The 22,100-nt window shown below is 33.7% G+C and overlaps 2 pseudogenes; both read left to right on the forward strand.

Annotated features, from left to right (window-relative positions):
* The first annotated feature begins 1,341 nt into the window (after nt 1-1,341).
* LOC132020542 (large ribosomal subunit protein eL30-like) lies at nt 1,342-1,688 on the forward strand (annotated as a pseudogene).
* An 11,281-nt stretch (nt 1,689-12,969) lies between these two features.
* On the forward strand, nt 12,970-21,630 carry LOC132020100 (ribosome biogenesis protein NSA2 homolog; annotated as a pseudogene).
* The last annotated feature ends 470 nt before the right edge of the window (nt 21,631-22,100 follow it).

A 22,100-nucleotide genomic window follows, 5' to 3' on the forward strand; every position in this document is an offset into this window, starting at 1 on the left:
ACAAATTGTTTTTGAGAGTGGCTTCCTATATAAAATTGATCATCATAAGGAAATGCCACTTCTGGGGGCACGTGGGTGCTCGTTAAGCATCTGCCTTCGGCTAGGTCATGATCTTGGAGTTCTGGGATCAAGTCCCGCATCAGGCTCCCTGCTCGAGGGGAAGCCTGCTTCTCCCTCTCCCATTCCCTCTGCTTGTGTTCTCTCTCTCTCACTTTGTCCCTCTCTGTCAAATAAATAAAATCCTTAAAAAAAATACTACTTCTGAACAAAAACCAGCTGAATAAATGTGTTAGGCAGATGTTGAAGATAAATTTATCTTAATCTAAAAAAAGATGTTTAATTTGCATATTTTATATATTTAATATATTATTCTTTCAATTAGTTTTAACATTAAAATAGTGCCTAAAATATCTTGCAGAGGAAAGCTATTTATATATTTTCCTCTTGTGAGGCAGGTTGAGGTCTTTTACATGTATTAATCATAGCATGAACACATCATTTTTCACCATTCTAGGGAGACTATAAAGCATTCTCATATCACTGAAACTGAAAAAGAGATTCCTATACCAATTAGCTGATTTGTCTTTCATTTAACTTTTCTGATGTTCAGAACTGGATTTCACTGAGGACTATAAATAATAAGGAAATTGAAAATACTCATCTACTTTTAAACTTTGAGATCGAACCCATGACAACTGCATAAAATAATTATAAATCTAATGTTTGATTTAGCAATAAAACTAAAAAACATCTGTTTTGGAAGACTGTATCATCATTCTTAGGGGAAACTGTTGGAGATCTATAATGTTAATAATTAGAGCTATATTATAACCCTATTTTTATACCATATTACATGCTGTACTATTCATATTAATTAAATGTCTATATTTAGATGAAAACTTTAAAACTTCACTCAATTCTATTAGAACTAAGAGTTTTTATTAAACACATTAAACAATGAACAGAGATGCTGTCATGTTTGTAAACTTAAAATATCAAGATATATCTTGAGAGAAGTCAAATTTTGTACACTTGTTATTTAGACAGTGAGATATTAAGGAGAATTTTCTTCTCACTCTGGTTTCTTCTTCTATTTATCTATATAAAGCATTCCTTCTTTATTCTGTTTTCCATTATTTATATTTTCTGTAATTGGATCATTATTTACCCTTGTCTAAAGGACAGTAATATTCTGATATTATATTGAAGTATTTGGATGCTATCGAAAAAATACATGCATACATGTTTTAAAAAAATTGTCTATAAGCTCTTTCCATTCTCTCTCCCATCCATTTTGGTGGCGGCTCTTGGTTGGGGCTGTCCTGTACCTAAGGCAGAAAGATGATGGCCGCAAAGAAGACGAAAAATTCGCTGGAGTCGATCAACTCCAGGCTCCAGCTCGCTATGAAAAGTGTAAAGTGTGTGCTGGGGTACAAGCAGATTCTGAAAATGATCAGACATGGCAAAGTGAAGCTAGTCATCCTCTCTGACAACTGCTCAGCCTTGAGGAAATCTGAAATAGAATACTATACCATTTGGCCAAAACTGGTGTCCATCACTACAGTGGCAATAATATTGAGTTGGGTACAGCCTGTGGCAAATACTACAGAGTGTGCACGCTGGCTATCATTGATCCAGGTGATTCTGATATCAGAAGAAGCCTGCCAGAACAGACTGGTGAAAAGTAAACCACGCAGAATTTTTAATAAAACTGGCCACAACTTGTTTTAAACACACACACACACACACACACACACACACATAATTTGTCTATATGATCATTCTTTTTTTTTTTTTAAAGATTTTATTTATTTATTTGACAGAGATCACAAGTAGGCAGAGACGCAGGCAGAGAGAGAGGAGGAAGCAGGAAGCAGGCTCCCCGCTGAGCAGAGAGCCCGATGCGGGGCTCGATCCCAGGACTCTGGGATCATGACCTGAGCCGAAAACAGAGGCTTTAACCCACTGAGCCACCCAGGTGCCCCTATATGATCATTCTTGACAGAAAGCTTTGAACAACTCTTCAGAGTTGATAAAATGCTTGGACCTGGCAACTATACAAAGAAACAACACAGATGTAGTGGATGAAAGCATTGTCACCAGGGTCAGGCAGCTGAGGAAACTGTGCCATCCTTGACCAGATACAGGACCTCAGACAAGTAACTTCATTTTTTTTTTTGTTTAATCTCTTTTTATTTATCTATAAATGGAGCTAATAGACCTGCCTACCAAGTGGATAAAAATAGCTCATGGTAATTTTTTTAGAGACCCTCTAAAGAAGAGTATTACATATCAGAAAATACTACTTGCTAGATTTTTCTCTGAATTTTTAAATTATTTTTCTCTTAAGGACTGTTCTCCTTTCTAAAAGTGCTACCACTAAAAGAAGAAAAAAAGGGGGGGGAAGCCCTCCTTATTTAATCCAATATAAAATCTGCATTAAATTCTTTTATAATTACATTTATTTCAACTTTTTTAAAATCATATAAGCACAAAGAAATGATTAATAAAAACAGAAAGTGTGACTCAAATATGTATGAGATAAGATGAATAAAATAGTGGCAAAAATTAGTGAGCTTTCCTTCCTAAAATTATTTTCTAATGCTGTATTTTTTTCCTATTATTATAATAAACATACTAGAAAAAGTCAATCTTGTTAACCGAGGGCATAATGCAAATCAGACCCTGCAAATATTTTTGTTTTCCTTCTTTCATCTTAGGAAATAATTTCCCAGAATTTTTTTCATAGAGGAGTTCAAGCAGGATTCCTCATCCTAATTTGATGATGATTATCAGTCTAAAAAAATGCATCAATAAAAAGGCAATATATAATAGTTATAACTATCTAAACTTTGGTTTTTTCCAAGAGCAAAACTCATCACTATAGAGACTTGGGCTTTTGTTCTTGTAGTAAAGAATTGATCTAAACTCCACATCCTTCACTGGATTCGTTCAGTATTTTCTTTGGCACTTACGTTTTGAAATGTGGCAGAGTAGTTTTAAACTCGGTATCTGATGGAAACTGTTGAGTGCCAAAGGACCCACAATTTGAACTGACAATACTCCCATTAAGGAGGTCAAGAGTTAAAATTTCATAATGTTTTTTAAAATAAGAGAGATTGACAGAGTACTGACCCATACAATTAGAAATTTGGCATAGAAAAAAGTGAGGCAGACAAGCTGGAAAAGAACCTAAAATACTGATCCTAAAGAAGAGAAAGAAAGGTAGATTACTTTCCGGAAAGCAAAGACTTTAAAATTATTGAGACAATGTTTCCTCCTAATATCCTTTTTTATTTTTAAATGCTATACTGTTACTGTTATTCTGTCAAATATATTACAAAAGTCATTGCTGCCATTTTGCAAATATTTTTGCTTTCCATCATCATCAGGAAATTACTGTTTGGAATTTATTCATAGAAATGTTTAAACAGGGTTCCTCATCTCAAGTTGATGATTACTATTACTCAAAAAACAAAACAAAACAAAACAAACCCACAAAAAAACCTTTTGCATCAAGAGAAACACAATACACAATAGTGATATTATTATAATATGCTAGTTGTACATTGTTGTCATTACTGTTGTAAACACTGCTATATGACTGTGATAATAAGTAGTGAAATCTAGATTTTCCAAGTTAAAAACTTCTAAGGAAAAGAGAATGGTGAACATAATGGAGATGAAGTTTACAAGTGATTAGTGTGCAAGTGATTAGTGTTCTTTGATAGTTTTGTATTTCGTAACTTTAATCTTCAGCAGAAAAATCAGGGCAGTTGTTATCCTAGTATAAGGCAAATTTTACAATTATTTTTCATGGTTTACCTTTCTCTTTTTTCTCCTTCAAAATTGTTTCCTTTTTCCTCATATTTTCTTCAATGATCTATTATTTATAAGAGTCTAAGTAATCAATTTAGAATGTTTCTAGATTAAGTTAAAACTTTATTTTAGGAATGTGGTATAGAGGATTTGATCAAGGTTTTAACAACCCAACTAGCTGCTATTTACATGGCTCCTGTGGATAAATTATTTTATTATAAAAGCATTAAGATAAATCATACTTTGATATAGAGAAAAATTCCTAATGTAATTAATAATTGAAAGTAAAATGAAATGACGTGTATGGAGAGAGGATGATGATGTATTTGGTATGCCATAATTTCTTAACATGCTGTTTCTATCCTAGTTTTTATATTGCTTTCCTGAAAAATCCAGGTCTCAACATTCTAAAATTACCAAAAATAAGTTATTTCATAAATTAGATAACTAAAAAAGTTTTTTTTTCAGATTTTCATCTTTAAGGTATCTATTTTTCTTTAATAATTATAAATAATTCTATTTTAAAATTCTGATTTACAACTATTTTAACTCCATTGTTGAAGATGTACTGTCATAAAAACAGTCCATGTGGGAATGTTTCTAAACCCTGGAAAGATTATGTTCTGAACAAAAATTAATGTGTAATTGAGGTTAAGATTAAACTGCTTCTCCTCAAACCTTGTCTCTCAAATTGTCATGTTATCTTTCAGTTTTGCATCTTAAAAATAGAGCCTTTCATTTCTCTATTGCCATATTTCATTTACTGTTATGTGGTCATGAACTGAAACTAAAATATAAATGGAATAAAACCTCATATTCTTCTTGTTCATTAACAATCCTCTAATACATGTTTTATTCAAATTATTCCAAGCAGATGAACACCCTCATTATATAGAATTTGATCTGGCAGTTCAAAAGATACTATAGTCACTTCTCTTTAGCTATTTCTTCACATGATAATATGCTAATGGTAAATTTCAGTAGGAAAACCAGTTCTTACGTACAGCAGGACAAATCACAGAATCCTCCCAATTGTAACAGCTTGAAAGTTAAAGATGAAATTTAAAATGGTTTTGCTGTTGCCCAAAGAAAAGCAACAAAATTATCTATTCAGTTATTAAAGTTACTCCTTAAAGCTTGACAAAGGGTTTCCCACCTATATTTTGTGTGTACCTGCTCTAAGCATAGAAGTAATAATCCTTTCATAATATTATTTGATTTTATTCTTCATTTAAATCAAAGATTGATATTGAGTAATCATTAAATATTTTCCCCATCAGTTTCCTTATCTGTAAAAGCTCATACAGATGTTGTTTATTATCTAATGAAAATGTTAAAGTTGTACATTATAACTTATGAAACTTTGGAAAATTTACAAAAAGCAAAATCAAATGATGATGATGATGACGATGATTCCACAACACAGGGAAAATAATCAGTAACTTTTATACACTTTGCAAAATTTTGAATATAATTGATTATACTGCATGTGTTATTTTCATTCTGTTTTTGTTCATTGAAGATCCTTCCTATCCATTTCATGTTTTATCTCATTGTAGATCAGAGAAGAATTACTGTGTTACATCTAATACATTTTTTAGTTGTAATATTATGAACCATAATAAGTTATCAGTCAGGTGGTAACAGGGATTGTGAAATTAGATTCTTGAATTAGAATCTGAACTATGTAATTTATTAGTATGTTACCTGGACAACTAATCTAACTCTGCTTCAGGTTTCTCATCTATTAAAATGTGAAAAGTAGCACTGTCCACTGCATTTTGGTGTTCTGAGGATTAAAGTAAGTAATCCAATCAAAGTCCTTAGCATATCGCAAATATTTAATAGTTCTAGCTCTTTTTCTCTTTCTCCTTTGTCAATTACTACTATTGCTACTACTACGGCTATTCTCAGGTGAACTGCTATTACAAGGTCCAATACCAATGCCATCTTTTAACACTAAATTTAATACTATATTCTAATGAGCAGAAAGTCAGATTTTTTTCTCAGTATAATAGCCTACAGTTTCATCTATGTTGCTGCACATGGCAGAATTTCTTTCTGTTTTTTTAAGACTGAATAACATTTTATTGTGTACACATACCAAATTTTCCTTATCCATTTATCTATTGATGGACATTTATGAGGCTTCTGTGTCTTGGCTGTTGTGAATATTGTTGCAATGAACATGGGGGTACAGATATCTCTGATATCCTGATTTCATTCCTTTGGGTATGTACCCAGAGATGGGATTGCTGAATCATATAGTGGTTTTAGTTTTTTTATTTCCTAAGGAATCTACATACTGTTTTCCGTACTGGCTAAGAATATACATTCCAGCCAACAGTGTACAAAGCTCCCTTTTTCTCCACATCCTCATCAATAATTGTTTTCTTTTTTTGATTTAAAAAAAAAGTACTTGAGGACAACTAACCTATTTGGTGTAAAGTGATAGGTTATCACGGGATTTGTATTTCCCTGATGATTAGTGATGTTTAGTGGATCCTCTCCATTTACCTATGCCATTTGTATGTCTTTATAGAAATGTCTATTCAAGTATTTTGCCTTTTAAAAATCACATTACTTGGGGGACTTGCTATTGAGTTCCCTACGCATTTTGTACTATATGATACCACTTATATAAGAAATATGAAATAGTCAACTCATAGAAATAGAGAGGAGAATGGCAGTTGCCAGAATCTAGGGGTAGAGAGAAATGTATTATTAGTCAAAGGGAGCAAAATTTTAGTTATGCAAGATGAATAAGTTCTTTTTTTTAAAAGGATTTTTAAAATGTATTTATTTGACAGAGATCACAGAGAGAGAGGAGGAAGCAGGCTCCCTGATGAGCGGGGAGCCTGATGCAGGGCTCAATCCCAGGACCCTGGGGTCATGACCTGAGCCAAAGGCAGAGGCTTAACCCACTGAGCCACCCAGGCGCCCCAAAATGAATAAGTTCTAAAGAGCTGCTATAGCACAGTGCTTAGTTACAATAATGTACTGTATAAGTACAAGATGGTTAAGAGGACAGATATTATGTTGTGTTATCATAAATTAATAGTGATAATAATGATAGAAATAATAATGATAAAGAGGACAGGGAAAAAACTTTTGGAAGTAATGGATAGGTTTATGGCACTGATTATGGTGATGATATTTCACAGATGTATACTTATCTCCAAATTCATCAAGTTGTACACATTAAGAATATACAAATTTTTCCATGTCACTATTAAGCAACTCTTTTTTTTAAAACTTTTTATTTTTAAAAATATTTTATTTATTTGACAGAGAGATCACAATTAGGCAGAGAGGCAAGCAGAGAGAGAGGAGGAAGCAGGCTCCCCGTGGAGCAGAGAGCCTGAGGTGGGGCTCAATCCCAGGACCCTGAGATCATGACCCGAGCCAAAGGCAGAGGCTTTAACCCACTGAGCCATCCAGGCGCCCCACTATTAAGCAACTCTTACAGTAAATTTCAACAAAGTAAATAAATGAAAACTTCCATCAAAAAAAAAAAATGACAAAAACAAAAGCTGTCAAATTTTAGAGTCAAACTTAGATAAAATCTTAATAGGCTTTTACCGACTGTGAGGATCAGGGAAAGAACATAATCCCTCTGAATCCCAGATTTCTCAGTTCTAAATACAGGCATAATGATGTAGCTACAAAGTTGTCACTTTTTATGCATATTAATAAGTCTTGCAAAGCCTGGCACACATCAGGCTTTGGGTAAATATTAGTCCCTGTTTCCTCTCCCAATTTTCCCTAATGTAATTCAATTTTTGGAGTCTGATTTTGTTCCAAATTTGTATAATAATCATCAACACATTCCATAATTTATGCTTACCATTTAGTGAGGAAAAATAGTAATTGCTGATGTTCCAGATATTTAGAATATTAGGAGAAACAAAAGAAGGAAACACTAAAAATTTTGTTAAGTGTTGTGAAATGATTTCAGTGTTTCTATACCTAAAAATGTTTCAATAGCTGAACCAGGAAAATTTTAAAGCATAGAATATTTATGTTTAACGTATTTTAATTGCAGTATTTGTTCATATTTTCTCTTAAGAAAACGTGTTATCCCAAATTGAAGCTGTCCCCAATTTGGGAAGATAAAGAGTTCTGTGATGGATGATGATAATGGTCACACAACAATGTGAATGTGCTTAGTGACAGTGAACTGTACCATTAAAAATTATTAAAATGGTAAATCGTATCTTGTGTATATTTAACCACAATAAATAAATAAAATAAAAATAAATATAGTAAAAAAAAAAGAAAATATGTTATCAATCTATGAGATAGGAATCTCTCATTATGTTAAATTGCAAAGGATTGATCTTCATGTAGAGTTGCAAGTGATATAGCATTTTTTTTTTTCAAAATAAAGCCCTAAAAAGAAGTTAGTTGTTAACTAAAAAGTGCAGTCCTTTTCCATGGGATTAAAGATGTCTTCATCAAGAATTATAGTAATTTTTAATACTATAATAGTAAGCTAAATTAGTTATTGTGACCCTTTAACAATTAAAAATAACTTATTAAAAATAACTTATTTGAAAAGTGCTCTCTTTTTTAAAGATTATTTATTTATTTATTTGGTAGAGAGAGACACAGAGAGGGAGCACAAGCAGGAGAAGTGGGAGAGGGAGAAGCAGGCCTTGCTGAGTAGGGAGCCCAATGAGGGGCTGATCCCAAGGACCTCAGGATCATACCCAGAGGGAAGACAGACCCACCCAGGTGCCTGGAGGCATGCTCTTTTTATTTATTTATTTATTTATAAGATTTATTTATTTATTTATTTATTTGTCAGAGAGAGAGAAGCGCAAGAGCGAGAACAGGAAGACAGAGTGGAAGGCAGAGGCAGAGGGAGAAGCAGGCTTCCTGCCAAGCAAGGAGACTGATGTGGGACTTGATCCCAGGATGCTGGGATCATGACCTGAGCAAAGGCAGATGCTTAACCAACAGCCACCCAGGTGTCCCAGGAGTGTTCTTTTTAAATAACATGTTTATAGTCACAATGAAGGTGCTAGAAATGACATCAGTATTTGCAAAAATCTGCTTCTTTTATATATAGTCATTAACAATTTCATACTTCATCATCCAGGGCTTACCAAATTGTTTTTTAACAAATTACAATTAAAACTAACATCTATTCAATCAAAACTCTTCCCTAGTTATCCTGATCTCCTTTTAAGACATCCTGATGCATCACGGATTTTATCAGTTTTACTCCCTAAAATTCTCTCTCTTAATTCCAGTTTGGACTAATTATCCTATATGCCTGAGACATCTATCTCTTAAATAGAACAGGAGTTCTTTGACTTTTTAAACTTATTTTAAATTCATCTTTGTAAGGTAATTTATTATACAGTATATATTCATAATAAGCATTTTAAATATTAACAAATAGAACATTAACTGTTTTTTATCCTCATTTATTTTACATTTTAATATGTTGAAAATGATCTGAATAAATATTTTATAATGATTACCTACCTCTGTGTTCTATAAGCTGCCCGCATGAAAGACGTCATTCCATCCTGATCCATCAGATTTACATCCTGATAGAATAAAAAGAAAAAAGTCAGACAGTAAAAATTTCTAAGTTCCTGCCAAATTTACTTGGAAAAATCGAATTACGTAACACAGGAGAAGCCAATATAACACTCCTCTCAATCAAGGCCGGTTTATTAAAATTTTTCTTTTTTAACTTTTTAAAATTAAACTATTTATTGTCACTAAATATTTTAATTAATGGGCATATATTTTTTGACTATACATTAAATATGTATTTAATTAACATATATTATATATATGTTAAATACAGGCATGTATTTAACATATATATATGTTAACATATATATACATGTATTTAACATATATATATATATACAGCAAATCATTTTTCAGATGCTTTAATTACCTTTTCAATGTTTTGCATTTAAAGATCTTGACATATTCTTCATCTTTCATCCACAGATCAATATATGAAATTCTTCTTTCTGAAATGTTGTTTTTATATTTGGTAGGTATAAGACCAAAATAATGACATTCAATATAAGTAAGAAAAAAAGATCCAGAGATCACAAACTCACTAGTTTACGACAAAATGAATTATCTTATTAACTAATTTTTATGAATTACTATCAACTATGGTTTTGTTTGAATATCATTATGTATTTTTCTATACTCTTAAACAGATATTTGGTCCATTAACTTTATATTTCAAACATTTTGGTGGGTATAGATCTTTATAATGTAAGCTCTTTATTCTTCTGCAAAGCAATAGATACAGGCTATTGCTGACATTACAGTAATTCCAACTAGTCCCTTTATTCCAGTACTTAAGATATTGATGACATACATGTAAGATATATTTTAAAATCTCAATATGAGAAAAGTAATACTTTAATATAGAAGAAAAAAAAGCTAATGGACATTATTTAGACTTGAAAAGGCAAACATAAATAGGAAAATGATGTAATTAAAGTCTAAACTGCCAAACAAAAATGACATATTGATTTTTCTCTATTTGGTATAGTATACCTAATTATTCAGAAATACTCACTCATTTAAAATAGCACAAAAAGTGACTTCTTGGGATTTCAGTTATGCACAATAGTACTAGTTACATAGTGAGAAGACTAGCAAAGTGTTTGGGAATTGGAAAAGATTTATTTCGCCACTTAGAAGGAAAATCTATTTTCCTAATAGACAATTTGGTGAATTTTTCATTTCCAAGAAAGAGAAACTAACTTTAGAGATCAAAGCCCCAATAGAAAAAGCTGGACCACTTCCTTTATAAAACTGGGACACTTTAAGAAAAGACACATTAGATATCTGTATTTCTGAGAAAGTCATTGCTAGTTTCTGATATTCATATTCCTGTACTTCATATGCAAGGTTTCTCGGCAGTGGCACTATGATATTTTGCTGAGTAATATTTTGTTACATAGAAGGTATCCTGTACATTTTAGAATGTTTAACAAAACCTCTATCTGGCCTCTACTCACTCGTCCAATATCTACCTGAATTATGACAGTTAAAAATAAAAAAACAAACCTCTGCATTTTAATGATACTTCCCAGGGAGACAACATTGCTTCAGCTGACTTTTTAATCTGTATTTGGAACCTACACATCGTTTATCTATTATTTTTGGGTATTTTAAGTTTTTTTTCCCAATGTTTGGCAATTATGAGTAATGCCTTTTGAGACATCGTTTACAAATCTTCCTACGGATAAAGGTTTTTATTTCTCCTTGGTATACCTAGCAAAATTACAGGGAGCTATTTTGTCTGGGACACCATCTTTCCACACTGGTTTCTCTGAGTGCTCCTCATTCTTATGTGGTCTGCAGTTTAGGTCTAAAGTTTACTACAAAATTGTCTTATTGTCAACCTCATGACTCCTTTGCATTTGGCACTCTCTTTCAACTACTCAGTTTCTCTTAAGAATGGGAGTAATTTTTGTCATAGCTCTTCCAGGCGAAGCTGCGGGAAAGACATTGGGTTTCCTCAGATCAGTTCATGTCACACTCAGGCAAATGGAATATTCCTGTTCCTCCTTTAGAATATTGAGACATAAGAACTTTACTTGGCTCACTAGCCCCTTTCCTTCTATGCTCCACTGATATCTTGCATTCTCCACTGATTCTACCCAGGAATCAAAAAATCAAAGGCAAACCCTCTAGATGCACACTCAACAAATGTGTCTGAAGCCCTTCTGTTGTTCCACTACACTGGATCCTTTTCCAGATAATTTTCTGGACCCAGAAATAAGATATGTACAATAGCTCTTCTCTCAGTGCTGCACTGACTTCCTATCCTCACCAAGAAGCCAAATAACAGGTACATTTATCTGTGATCCAGTGATTAAAGGTCAAAAGTCCCTGCCATGACAATAGAATCTTCTCATCCACAAAACTGGAAAGTGGACATTGGAAAGTACTATATGAGAGTCTTGTATTATCTGACCTACATCGCTAGACACAACAGCCAAGGCTTCCAGGAAAATGATCTGCATGCCACTGTTCTCTACCAAGACTGGCTCAAAGACATCTAATTGTCTGGGGGGTAGGGGGAAAGAAGAAGAAAAAGAAAAACACTCAGAACCCTGGCTTCAAGGGAATCTCCATAATGCATGTTTTAGCTTTCCAATTCTCTAGACATGGGGAGGGAGGAATATATTAAAATCAATGCAAATATACCTCTACTAAAGCAGATTTACTAAATTACTTAGTGAGGGAGAGATAAGCTCTAACACCTATCTTGTATAGATTTCAATGAATACTGATTTGTGGGATGCAGAATGTTCCAAGTGAGGAGGAAAAATCAAGTTGCCTACAGGCAACATTAAAGAATGAGCATTCATGGTGAAATGCCAAAAGATATTTCAGGAAAAAGTAGTGTGAATCTCTACAGCACATGTGGAGGAAAAATCACTGTTATGCCTAGTTTTTGTATTTATAATACTATATTATTTATAATGTTGTTTTATTATATAATATTATATTCCTATAAATTTCTCCCCAATTACATGTTTAAGGTATCACAAAATCTGTTTTTGCTCCTGCTTTGTGCAGATTCCACTAACACTGAAATAGCGATCGCCTGGAGTTTAAGAAATAAGTATGGGCTGGTGATATATATACATGGGAATTGTCAGCATACAGAGGGAATTTAAAGTTATGAATCAGAATGGATTACCAAGGGAGTAAGTACAGATAGAAAAGAGGTCCAAAGAATGATCCCTCAGGCACACTCAAAATGTAGAGGCCCTGAAGAATCCAATGTTAGAGACATTGCAACTGGATGAAAAAAGGCCAACAAAGGATACAGAAAAAGAACAGTGTATTAGGAAAATAAAGAAATGTGGTGGTTTGGACATCAAGTGAAAATAAATTTTTCTTTCTTTCTTTTTTTTAAAGATTTTATTTATTTGTCCAAGAGATAGAGCACAAGCAAGGGGAACGGGCAGAGGGAGAGGGACAAGCAGGCCTCCTGCTGGGCAAGGAGCCTGACATGGGGCGCGGGCCGATCTCAAGATGCTGAGAGAATGACCTGAGTGGAAGGCAGATGCTCAACCCACTGAGCCAGCCAGGTGCCCAGAAAGTAAATGTTTCTAAAAGGAAATGTTCAACAAGGCCATGATGGCTGATAAGTTAATATCCAAGATAAAGGTAGTAACAATAACGAAAACAATAGGTAACACACATCACACTTACCTTATGCCAGGGAGTGTCCTGAGCACTTCAGTTCTGTGAAAACTCACTTAATCCTCACAACAATTCCATGGGACAAGTGTTAGCATATTTCCAAGTTTGCAAATGACAACTCTGAGACCCCAATGGTGAAGTGACATGTCCAAGATCATACAGGTAGCAAGGAGAGGGATCAGGATTTGCACTCAGGCCACCTGCCTCCTGAGTTCACATGCTTAAGCATCTTTTACATATTCATGTCTTCCTCAGTGTCTGAGAACGACTACACACATCAGAATCTTCTTTCCCTGAGTTTTGCTAATGACTACTTCAGACTTGAACGTGTTCATTGTCTAGGAAGTCTGCTTATTTAGTACAATTATGGATAATTTATTTTTGTCTTACAAATTAATGTCTTATATGAACTCAAAAAGCAACTCCATTATATGTGGTTTTGAATCCTAGAATTTATTTCCTAGAATCATCTTTTTCCCTGACTTCATAATCTTTTCTATTATAGTCAGATATCTGCATTTTTTGGTTGAATTGTCAAACATGAACACACCACTACAACATAAAGAAGGACAGAAATTGAACTGTTGGTGAAGGATTCAGCGCACCTGTTTCTAATTAAGACCTGGCAGTGGCTGCTAAATCCCTCTTCCGTGTATCTGGACAGAGGCTCCTGAGACCATGTTGTCTCTTTATCCTCTGAGTTACTCCAGAACCAGTCCAGCAGGGAGGGTCTTCATCCCTTCTGTAAGAGAGGCTCCCCACAGGGAGTCACACCCTCCAGCAAAGCTCAAACTATAATTGAGATTTCCTGGAAAATTCCATGGGAGGAGAATCAAACCCTAAAGAGCCTAGCAGGAAAGACTTTCCATTGATTTCAGCTCTGCCTAGTTCACCACAAAACTTTACAGACGGTAATAAATTGGTTAGTGTTTTAAGACAGATTCTTCTACTATAGGGAACAAAAGAAAAAAAAAAAAAGAAAAGGAAGGGAACAGATGAAATCAGATGAAATGTGTATTCTCTGAAGGCGAAAAGAAATTTCTGCCCTTGATGTCATTTTGGATGCCCATGACTAAACAGGGATGGACATGACCAAGGGGTGGATAGAATTTATGTTTGCTGTGAATTTTATTTCAGTGTAGCAAAGATGATCATCTTCAGCTTATAAACAGTCACAGAAAGAATGAGAATCAGACACCTTAAAATTATTCAGTGGCAACTGTGTGATATGGTGTGACAGAGTGTCACTAATACCTGTGGCATAATCTGTATTTATAAACAGAGTCTGCTACTAGTCACAAATCCCAAAACAAATACATTTGTTGTACTGTGATGCCCTTAGGAAGAATTGCATTTGATCATCTGGCTTGGTCTTCTCCGAATGATTTGAACTGAAATAAAAGAACTGCAGTAATATCTGAACTAAAGGTCCCACTGAATTGATAAAAGAGAGTGTCAAAAACCTATTTCTTTGAAAAAATTGGAAAGATCCCCAGTGGGGTTGAGGTTATGTGGAAATCCTGCCTCAAATAAAATGAGGGAGAAATCTCACACTTCCTTTCAACAAGAAAAAACAAGAATAGTGATAACTTTATTAAAATGTATAGAGCATATTAAACAAACAGAAAAACATAACCAAATTTATCTGAGAATTTCATCAAGAATAGAGTACAACATCTGGATGCTGTAGTTTTGGTGTTTATGTTCCAAAAAAACTTGTTTTTGTCATCAGTTTTGCTTAATATAAAGGTGCCTGTATGTGTACCAAATTCAGGAAGAGTTCTTTTCTGGAGCTGTTACTATTATGTTTCTTTAAATTGTTTATTAAATAGCCATTCCAATAACCTAAAGAACTATTTTCCTTAAAAAGTGTATGACAAATTTTATTTTGAAATATCTTATACTTTCAGTCCAGTTTACATTTAATTATATTCATGACCACTCTCTTTCTTAATTAACAGTATTGAATATTGGTGTACTGAAACATTTCAAATTACAAATATCCTAAAGGAGGATCAATTGGTGAGAATGGACAGGAAATAATTATTTTGTTTGCTTTTCTTTGTTGGGTTGAAATAGGGATTGTTTATTGAGAATGAACATCATAAAAACATATATATATGTATATATTAGGTGTCATAGATGGAGAACAGATTTGAAAATGGGACTTTCACATACTGATAAAATCTCATCGGATAAAAGGTGTTATCTGTGTTATGTCTTTATTTCCTGGCTGTGGAGTTATCAATACCCACTTATAAATTTGAGTCTCTTCCTTACCAGTTGAGTGACATTGGACTTGTTAGTAGTCTTAAATGTATAATTGGGATACTAATATAATTTACTTAGTACAGTGATTACTGGGCAAAATGGAATAATATATATATAAAGAGCAAAAAAAAGCATCTCCTTCGTAACAAGTACTCAATATATGGTAGCTATTTTTCTCCTCCTTATTAAATTATATAGTTTAATATTATAAAGACAATAACTTTTTTGATATATATAAATTATAGAAGTTTATATTTCAAATACAGATGACCTGAATATTTAGATCCTATTAGTCATTTTCCTAATTTTTCTTTTGTTTTTATAATATTTTATTTATTTATTTGACAGAGAGAGAGAGAGATCACAAGTAAGCAGAGAGGCAGGCAGAGAGAGAGGGGGAAGCAGGCTCCCCGCTGGGCAGAGAGCCCGATGTGGGTCTTGATCCCAGGATCCTGAGATCATGACCTGAGCCGAAGACAGAGGCTTAGCCCACTGAACCACCCAGGCACCCCTCCTCATTTTTCTATGTATTATAGTTTTTAACTGAGTTGAGTAATCTTAATAATTGAATGTTTTTATCAACTAGAGTATACAAAACTATGATTGATTATCAAAAACAATTGCTACCAAAAGGAACCGAACTTCTAGGATGCTTTGGCCAACAGATAGTTATCAAACTGACAATTTTCAGGCGGCTTTACTACTTATATCATTATTGTTATTTCTAAAATTGGGATTATGAATATCTCTTTTGTTCAAGTGAAGAGTATCACCTACTGATATAAAAGCTTTAGTGAAAATTAACAGTTCTCCACAAAATTTCTTTTAGGTGTGACATTTTATCTCACTACATTAATTACTTCAAGATACAGTCAATTCTTATAATTTATCACAGTTATGTTCTGTAACATGGCTACAAATGCTCAGTTAATTAGTACTGAATCATTTCTCCTAGGAAAAATACAGGGTTAAGTTCCTGTGAGTCTCTGGTCACATTTTCAGAAATTGACCATTAGATGACTTGTCTTATGCATTTACTTAACACATCATTGATTCATTAATATTGAACTCAATGAACTCAGTAGAAGTCAACTGCACTATAACTCCTACCTAATGGAAGCTTATCTAACACCTGTATTTTTTCCCTAAGGCACATCACAGCCTGCTCGTACTTAGGAACAGGAAACCCACTACAATGCTATGCAATGGGTGTCATTTTAAAAAGCAAAACCACCAACAGAAAGCACAAAAGTTTAAAAGTGTAGCATGAAATAGACCACAGAAAGAACACTAATTTATAATATAACAGGAAACTGATAAATTTCAAAAAAAAATAAATGAAAGAAGAAGAGAAAAACCTTAGCTGCGAACACGTGAGTGAGGTAACTCAAATTTTTGCTTCTCTACTTAAGTCTATAAATGACTATCAAAGTGTCACGAGTTTTCATTTGGAGATTACAAATACATTTTACTGAGTAGGCAAATTTGAAAAAACAGAATCCATGAATACAGAGGCCTGACTGGCTATATTTATGGTGAAATTCTGTCTTCAATGGATTAGTCTAGTGGAACCGCATCCTATTTTTCAAGTTGTCATATATTAATCATATAACCTTCATGTCCTAGAAAGAATTTGAATCAACCAATTCCCTCCCTAAAATATTATCTCCTTTTTGTCTTCCCTGTGAGAGTTGGGAAAAATTTGTGTGATAATGAATACAGATCTATTCGATGTACTTTAAGATCTAATTAAAAAAATATTACCATAAAAAAGATTTTCCTTGTAACACAATACCTTACATTTCCAAGCAACAATGAAAACAATAATAGTACAAAAAAAGCAGCTTTTCTTTTTAAAATTTTCTTGATTTAGGGATGCAAATTACTACTCTAAAAGTCTACATACATCCTTGAAGTAAATACAATTAAATATATTCTTGTGGCTTTACCGGCCTCATTATGTAGTCTCTAGCTTTACTCCAGGGAACAATGGTATACGTGAGACCACATTTTGTAGCTCCTTAGGTCATGGAAGAAAAACAGCACAGATGTTGCCGAACTCAAAACTAACATAAAGACAGAAGGTTCTCTGACTAGTTGATAAAGAAGTATGTCCCCAGAGAGAAAATATTGACTTGCTAAACACCTTTTTGTTTATTTATTATCTCAACTTTTTTTCACAAGGTTTAAGATGGGCATCTCAATCATAATCTAATCTACCCAAGAGTTTCATCTGTTTGTTTTGTTTTGTTTTTGGTCTTTTAAAAGTTATCTAAATGGGGAAATTGATCAAGCAGATCAATTTTGACATTTTCTAAATTCACTGAAAGATGAAAAAGAGTGACCTGAGGGGCTCCTGGGTGCCTCAGTGGGTTAAAGCCTCTGCCTTTGGCTGAGGTCATGATCTCAGGGTCCTGGGATTGAGCTCCTCTTTGGGCTCTCTGCTCAGTGGGGAGCCTGCTTCCCCCTCTCTCTGCCTGCCTCTCTGCCTACTTGAGATCTCTCTCTCTCTCTGTCAATAAATAAATAAAACCTTAAAAAAAAAAAAAGAGTGACTAGAAAATTTCTAAAGAGCATTTTCAGTTTAATGAAAACCATGATTCCTAAAAATATTAATTCTAACTTGAATATTCAAACAGTAAAATATATTTTGAAGCTATTCTTCATTATTTCTATCATGCTATGACAATCAAACAAAAGTAATTCTTTACTTTTTCATCAATGACTTCTATAATTACAAGAGAAAAATAATATATTTAAAGAAAGAAAGAAATGTGTAATTTTAAAACAGAAAACCAGATGACTGTGTTGCTAAATGTGCAAGGGTTAGATGATATTCAGGGATTTGCTGGCTAATTTTTAGTAATCAATTATTCAAACACATACACATAGGGGCGCCTGGCTCAGTAGGTTAAACCTCTGCCTTCAGCTCAGCTCATGCTCTCAGGGTCTTGGGATTAAGCCCTGTGTTGGGCTCTCTGCTCAGTGGGGAACCTGCTTCCCCCTCTCTCTCTCTGCCATTCTCTTTGCCTACTTGTGACCTCTATCATATAAATAAATAAAATCTTTAATAAAAAATAAACCAAAAACACACACACACATAAACAACCTTTTAATGTATAGTGCTTTCCAATCTTCATTGTGTAAATACTGCAACCATGGTTGATTTCTAACTACCAACATGTCAGGAAAGATGGAACACAGAGATGGGAAGTAACAGGAACATTCAGCTCTCATAACCTGGTAAAAGCTGACTCCAGCACCATGCTGGTTATATCTCTGAACGATTTTTTTCATAAATATGATTTTTTTTTTACCAATCAACTGATAAAGTTACATTCCTTAAGAATACAGCTTATTTTGCATTATATGTAGCTCTTAGGGCAAAACATGCCAATATTCCTGAAGCTTAATTGATCTTACTGATTTTTTTCTCAAAAATTTATATACTACTGAAATACTGCTATTAGCATGTATTTTAAAAGACAAAAATTATCATTTTTAAAAACCTACTTTGTATATAAATGATTATTTCTTATAAATATTTAGATTGACATGGTTAGACTGAAAACCAATCTTGCATTTCATCTGGCATCCTTCCTAATGCCTAAAAGTGCAATTCATGAGTGTATGTGTTTGTGAGTGTGCGTGTGTTTGTGGATGACTATGAAGATGAATGTGAATTTTTTTGTGAGAAGGAAGGAAAAAGACAGTAGAGAGAAAGAATTATCTTTCTTAAATACTGTTCAGATATTACCAGTAAATTAATTGTCAAGAAAATATTGTATAATTTACTGCATGGCTAGGAAATTATTTATGACCAGGTGTCTCATGAATATATCAATATATTGAAAGGATCAAGGTGGTTTTGTTTTTCCAGTTAAATTTATAGTGTCTGTTTTGTTTTTTATTTAACTTTTTTTTTTTTTTTTACTCTAAAGTTATGATTCCAAAATTGTATTACTTTTTCTTCCTTTTTGTGTTTGGTATTTATAATAGGGTTTGAATCATCAAAGTCTGCTTTCAGGTATTTGAAACATTAGTTTCAAATATAGTTTAGTTCCTAAACTGTGAATCACAGTTTAGGAAATTGATATAGATTCCTATTCAAATTTTAAACTATAATTGCATCATTTTGCATAAACTCATATTTAAAACACATTTAGATTCCATGCACTACCAAATTGATGTGTAAGTTTTCACAATCACTTCTACAGCAAACGATTTTTTTTGAGTATAAAGTTTTCACTTAAATTTTATTTCTTGTCTCTTTTTGTTCTAACTGAATCAAGATCAGATAAGCCCTTAACTATTACTATTTTGTTAATGCTCATTTAATGCAGCAAGTTGGTTGAAGTGTAGCTTCAAAGGTTAAAACTATGACTTTTATGCAACCATGAAATGAGCATATATCAAATGTTTTATTCAACTCATTATTTAATTACAGAACAATAAGATGGTAAAATTAGTTGACAGTATTTGATGACCTTATATTTACAGACAGTTTAATGAATGAAAATTAGGTTTTGATTGTAATATTAGATATTAAATGAGTATGTCTTACCTGATAAAAATAAACTTCCACTAAAGATAAATTATTTACATGTTTAGGTACAATTATCTACATTTTAACATGTAAAATACACTAAGTTTGTGGCCTTTAATAAATAATCTTAACAGTACAGTTTTCTGATTTTCTTGTATTTTTCCAATCCTATTAAAAGAATTGCCTAAATTGCTCTATTTTACATTTAAACATAATTTGAGATATTTAATGTTTGATGAGATGAATGCTAAAATGTATTTAGATCTTAAATTTTTCTTGCAAATATCCATACTTTTTAACAAATATCTTTGACTCCCGCCTTTGTGTTAGATATTGCTCTGTATGCTATATATACAGTAATGGTCAAAGTAAAAATCCCTGCCTTTATAAAACTTAAATTTTAGGGGCAGAAAAAACAGACATTAAAACTACTTGGGGTATACCTGGGTGGCTCAGTTAATTAAGCATCTGCCTTCAGCTCCAGTCATGATCCCAGGGTCCTGGGATCAAGTTTTTCATTGGGCTCCTTGCTCAGTGGGGAACCTGCTTCTCCCGCTGCCCACCTCTCTCCCTGCTTGTGTGCTCTCTCTTCTTCTCTCTTTGATAAACAAAATCTTTGGGTGGGGGGAAGAGCTACTCAGAAAAATAGAAGTAAAATCTGTAACTTCCTAAAATAATTATTTATTTTAGAGAAAGGAGAGGGGCAGAGGCAGAGAAAGAGTCTTAAGCAGTAACAACACTGAGCATAGAACCTGACTAGGGTCTTGCTCTCCTGACCCTGATATCAGGATCTGAGCCGAAACCTAGAGTCAGCACTTAACTGTGCCACCCAGGTGCCCCATTTCTATAACATTTTTGAATGTGCTATGAAAGAGGAAACACTGTAAAAAGATAATGGGAATCTTTTTCCTGTCATGTCTTGCATGGAGTTAGCTTGTGGGTCTGGGAGATCCGAAAATTGAGAGCTTCTTTGCTTGCCAACAGCTGCACCCGTCGGCTCTGCAGCCCTCACCGTGCCACAAAATGAATATATTGAGTTACACTGGAAGCGCTGTGGCTATTCTTTGGATTACCATGAGAAAAAGAGAAAGAAAGAAGGTCGAGAGGCTCATGAACAGTCAAAGAAGGCAAAAAAGATGATTGGTATGAAAGCTAAGCTCTACCATAAACAGCACCATGCTGAGAAAATACAAAGGAAAAAGACTATCAAGATGCATGAAAAGAGAAACACCAAACAAAAGAATGATGGAAAGACTCCACAAGGAGCAGTACCTGTGTACCTACTGGACAGGGAGGGACAGTCTCAAGCTAAAGTACTTTCCAATATGATTAAGCAAAAAGGAAAAGAGAAAACCAGAAAACTGGGAAGTTCCTTTACTCAAAGTTCGTGCCCAGGGAGAAACAGAAGTATTAAGAATAGGAAAGAGAAAGAAGAAAGCATGGAAGAGAATGGTCACTAAAGTCTGCTTTGTTGGAGATGGCTTTACTCAAAAACCACCTAAATATGAAAGATTCATTAGGCCAATGGACTTATGTTTCAAAAAGGCCCATGTAACATATCCTGAATTGAAAGCCACCTTTTGCCTGCCAACACTTAGTGTTAAAAAAAAAAAAAAAAATCCTTCACCCCTTAATATGTACAACTTTGGGTGTTATTACCAAAGGTACTGTAATTGAGGTGATTGTGAGCTAGTTGGGTCTTGTGACACAAGGAGGTAAAGTTATTTGGGGAAAATAGGCCCAGGTTACCAACAATCCTGAAAATGATGGATGCTTAAATGCAGTCCTGCTGGTTTGACAGCAGTTTCAGACAAGTAATTCCTTATAATTACTGAAGACTACACAACAATCAGGAAGATGACCATTACTGTGGTGGTTCTGAATACTGCCAAACAGCCTTATAATATCTGCAGTCATCAAGAGAAGCATTTATTCTATTGTGAAAAACATTAAAATAGACATTTATTTAAAAAAAAAAGATAATGGGAACTTGTAATGGAGGTTGGGGGAGAGGAAGATTTCACCATGAAATGGGTAGTCAGGATAGTCTCATCAAAAAGATGAGATAATGAACAAAAAGAGAGCCTAATCCACACGTAGTTTTAAGTTAGAAAGTAAATAAGTAAAATGAAATGATGAGATTTACCCCAGTAGGAAAAAACACACCTGGTGTCAAGATCTCAGCTCCTATATACCATTCTCCTACAAAAGGAACCAAGGATCCTTAAGTAAATGGCTGATTTTAGGA

Source organism: Mustela nigripes, chromosome 6 (genome assembly GCF_022355385.1).
Source record: "Mustela nigripes isolate SB6536 chromosome 6, MUSNIG.SB6536, whole genome shotgun sequence".
NCBI classification, from domain to species: Eukaryota; Metazoa; Chordata; class Mammalia; order Carnivora; family Mustelidae; genus Mustela; species Mustela nigripes.